This window comes from Benincasa hispida, chromosome 4, assembly GCF_009727055.1.
Source record: "Benincasa hispida cultivar B227 chromosome 4, ASM972705v1, whole genome shotgun sequence".
In the NCBI taxonomy this organism is placed as follows: Eukaryota; Viridiplantae; Streptophyta; class Magnoliopsida; order Cucurbitales; family Cucurbitaceae; genus Benincasa; species Benincasa hispida.
Window position 1 is genome coordinate 21,489,802 of NC_052352.1, and position 5,195 is coordinate 21,494,996.

Sequence of the window (5,195 nt, forward strand, 5' to 3'; positions counted from 1 at the left end):
GCAAACAATCAAAGCCAGCGCCCAACGCTTAGTGCCATCGCCTAGCAATGATCGCCCAATGCTATCACATAGCATCGATCGCCTAGTGCTATCATATAGCAACGATCTCTTAGTGCTATCGCATAGCATTGATCGCTTAGTGCTATCGTATAGCTACGATCGCCTAGTGCTATCACATATTAACGATCTCTTAGTACTATCGCATAACAACGATCATATTGTGCTATCGCATAGCAACAACTGCCCAGCGTCGTACCTAGTAACTATTGCCCAGTGCAATGTCTAACGATCTCCTAACAATCGCTAAATGATCGCCCATCAAGCACCCAGTGATCGCCGAGTACACACAAGGCGATCGCCCAACAACAAAATCTTCCTCCTCATAGCGTTGCTTTGTTTTTTCTCTGAAATACACCGTGAATAGCACTTGCAACTCAAAACTAAAAAAAAAATATAGACTCAATAGCATTTATCGCCTAAAATAACGGGCCCTTTACAAATCGAAATTGTAAAAGAATGTTGTAAATCTAAAAGCCCTAATCCCAAAACATCCATATTGTAAATCATATACATTCTACATTCAACAACATGAAATATAAAGAATGCACCCACCAAATTCTGCAATTAAATTATGGAATAAAAAAAATGGGATTGCAACTTGGCTCTGATACCAATTGAAGGAAAACCAATGACGGTTTCATAATGGAAGCAGGGATCGATCCCATTTTTCATTTTCACACAATTTTAGAATTACAAAATAAAAAATAGAGAGACTATGCATTATATCTAAAATTTACAGTATACATTTGAGGAAATTGGGAAGAAACATATACCCTTGAAGCCAATTTCTTTACGAGTTCCCTCGAACAAATCTCGAACCTCTTCGATCTCCAAATGGTAGACACCACCACAAAAGCGAACCTTTTGTATTCTCTAGGGTTGAGAAATGACAGGAGTTGTGGGCTCTATCCTAGATTTAGAACATGGGAAGAGAGATTAAGAGGGAGAGAAGAGCCTTTCTTCTCTGTGAATTTTCTACAAAGAGAATTACTGGGCAGGTCTTTCAGATCGACAAAAGATGGAAGAAGACGATGAATGAATTCCAGACCCACACATTACACGTTTCTTGAGAGAAATTAGGGGGAGGGAGTTGACTCCCTCCTATTAATTAAATTAAAAATAAAATAAAATTTAATTTAATTTGAATTAATATATATATATAACCTATAGTTTTATTTTCTCTCAACAATGCATGACATTTAATATAAATCATATTTACACTAAATTCAATTATATGAATCTCATCCATATAATTAATATTCGAATCATATTCAAATATTTAATTTCTCTCAAAATACTTTATATTATAATGTATCAAATACATCATATCAATTATATCACATATAATTAATTAAATTAATTATATCATATATGATTAATTTCCTCAATTAATTTGAACACTTCAAATTAATCCAAAAATAATTTTCAATTAAATCTCTGTTGAGCTACAGAGGGGACCTTATGGACCTATAGATTGAAGCTCCAATGGTACTTGAATAATTAATTAAACTCTTTAATTAAATTATCGAATATCCATTAACTATCGGTCACTCTACTAAAGACCGATAGCTGCACTCTTCGTACTATAGATATATTTATGTGTCCATTGGATATAACCAATCAGCGATGACCCTTAACAAATTGCTCGTAAGTATAATTGAGCCAAAATTATCGTTTTACCCCTGTAGTTACATCTAACTTCTTAAGTACCATTGATTCCTATAATGTACAATAAGTCATAGTTCAAATATGATTAAGTCCCTCTCGAGCTAGGAGAGGGTATGTCCACATTGTTCAAGACCCAGGATAAGCCCGTAAGGGAGTAATTTATTTACTTACCCCGACATCAGGAAATGAGTTAATTCCATCTTGTGTAGTTGTGTTCCCAGCTCCCCAATCAGATGAATCCCCAAAATGATAGTGAGTTGGCAATCTAGTCACTCTCACTCATATAAATCAAAAGATCGCCTTCATGAATAGGAGTTCACAACTCACTCAGGATTCAAGTCATGTCACTTATGGTCATCCTTGTGAAATGTAAGTCTCTATTATTAACGGTGTTATATAATGAGACTAACCATTTTGTGGTCCAATCTTATACAAACTCTTTTTATAGGACACCCCCGCTCACATGTCTCCACATGAATGATCAGGATCAGATCATTTGTAGCACTTTACAACACTTGTAACATCTACAAAGCGGGTCGTATCTGTAGTGTCATGAGGATAAGGTACCCAACCTTATCCATCTACTACAGACTATTTAGGTTATTATTTAAACAAGATCCACCTGTATGTCTCTACATACTTGTTTAAATTACATAAAATAACCTAGGATCTTTAGTTTATTGGATTGAGTGTTCATAAAATAACAATTATTTTATTAATAACAATTTGTTTATACAATGTTTACAAACTACGAGAATACAAGAGATTTAGAACACCAATCCCAATAATCTCCCACTTGTCCTAAAGTTTAGGGAGCCTAATGTACAATACAAATAAAGTACAATATACAATAAACTAAGACATACATTATACCCCAGTAACATCTCTTACTTGCCCTAGACAATACGTCGCATATCCTGTAGACCCAGACTTTCTAGATGACCCTCAAACACTTTAGCTGTGAAAGCCTTTGTAAATAAATCAGTAAGGTTGTGCTCCGAAGCAATCTTCATGACAGTCACATCACCTCGATGCACAATCTTCCGAATCAAGTGATATTTTCGTTCAATGTGTTTTCCTCTTCGATGACTCCTAGGCTCCTTATAATTTTCCATAGCACCACTGTTATCACAATAAAGTGTGATGGGCAAAGACATATTTGGAACAACTTCTAAATTGGTAAGGAACTTCTTAAGCCAAACAACCTCTTTAGCAGCTTCACAAGCAACTACATATTTGGCTTCCATAGAGCGAATCTGTGATGCATCCTTTCTTGATGCTCGCCAAACTATAGATCCTCCATTTAGAGTAAACACTAATCCTTATGTGGATTTTCAAGAATCCTGATCAGTCCGAAAATCAGCATTTGTATATCTTGTAAGGATAAATCCTTATCTCCATACACAAGCATATAGTCCCTCATTCTCTGAAGATAATTGATGATTGCTTTGACTGATGTTTAGTGATCTAATCCTGAATTAGATTGATATCGACTGACAATCCCTACTGCATTGCAAATGTCAGGTCTGGTACATAACATTGCATACATAAGGCTACCAACAGCAGATGCATAGGGAATTCATCTCATTTCCTTAATCTCTTGAGGAGTCTTAGGACACTGTTCCTTAGACAATACAATTCCATGCCTGAAAGGTAATTGTGCATGACAAACATCTTGTCAATATACGATGACTTAGACAAGGCCAATCTTTTGCTCTTACGATCTCTGATGATCTGGATCCCTAGAACAAACTGTGCCTCTCCCAAATCTTTCATTTAGAATTAGGCAGCCAACCATTTCTTTACATCAGTCAAAAATCCTACATCATTCCCAATGAGTAAAATATCATCCACATATAGCACGGGGAAAGTTATTGAGTTGTTGATGATTTTCTTGTAAACATAAGACTCATCAACACTCTAATCAAAGCCATAAGATTTGATCTCAGCATCAAATCTTATATTCCAAGATCGAGATGCTTGTTTCAATCCATAAATGGACCGATTAAGCTTGCAAACTTTTTGCTCTTGATCTTGTTCAATGAATCCTTCTGGTTGATTCATATAGATGGTCTCTTCAAGATTACCATTCAAAAAGGCAGTCTTGACGTCCATTATGCATCCACCGCTACAGCTTTTATTTACTTAGCTGATTTTTGCTTCTTTTTTTTTTTTTCATAGAAATTCTACATTCAAAGATGTTAGATTTTGTAAATTTTAGGATAATGTGCTTATAAACGCTTGAACATAAAGTTTGTCTATTTACATGAATTTCATTTCAAGTTAACGCATTTTCCTCTGAATATTCCTAATTATTCTAAATAAAGAGTTACAGTAACATGTATTTCTACAAGTTATCAATAGACCCTGAGAGCTAGATCTAAATTTTATTATATTTACAATTTTTTTTGTATTGTGCTATATCTACAAATATTTTGGATTTGGTTGCTATATTTGTAACTATCTCTTTCTTAAACTATAAAATAGAAAATATCCATAAACATTGTACTTTATATAAAAATATATCTCTTGTTTTTTTTAAAAAAATTCAGTAATACCCTTAGACTTTCACAGTATATATATATATATATATTAAAATACTTTTAGTCTCTTAAACTTTCATAGAAGTAACAATTTAATCCATGAACTTTAGTTTGTAACGATTTAGTCCTTGTACTTTTAATTTTGTAACAATTTAGTCTATGAACTTTAATATTTAACAATTTAGTCCTTATAACTTCAAATTTGTAACAATTTATTCCCCGTCGTAGAAACTCTGGAAAGATTTAGTGAGCTTTTTTACATAAATAAACTGATAAACTAAGTAAAGATTTAATATTTTTATTAAATATAAAGTCTAAATCATAAAAATTAACATCAATTTTTTTATGAATTTTTTTATATTAGAGACTAAATTGTTATAAATTTGAAAGTGTACGGACTAAATTATTACATATTAAAGTTCAGAGGCTAAATTGTTACTTTCATAAAAAGTTCAGGGATAAAAGTGTTTTTTAACACACACACACATATAGCATTTCATGGCATGGACGTGATCAAACTATGATTAGGACATTCAAAGTAGTGATGTACAACACAAGTTTCATAATTTTTCAAACAATCAATAATATTTTATCAATATTATATTATTAAATATTTAAAAAAATTAATAATATGGTTGGAGGTGGCAAAAAAATTCTGATTTCTTGTTAGAATCATTATTTTATGTTGTTTAGTTTCTAAAAAAAAATTCAAGACAATCCAATCATTGGAAGATAGATTTGACCATTCATGGGTATGTGTATATATATATATACTTACTGGGATTTTCTTATTGAAAGTCATTAGTACTTTGTTTCAAAAACATCCTTGAATTTTCAAGAAAAAAAAAGGTGAAAAATACCCTAATCACTAATATGTATATCATTTTAAAAATACTCTTAAACTTTTAAAAGTTTCATTAATAC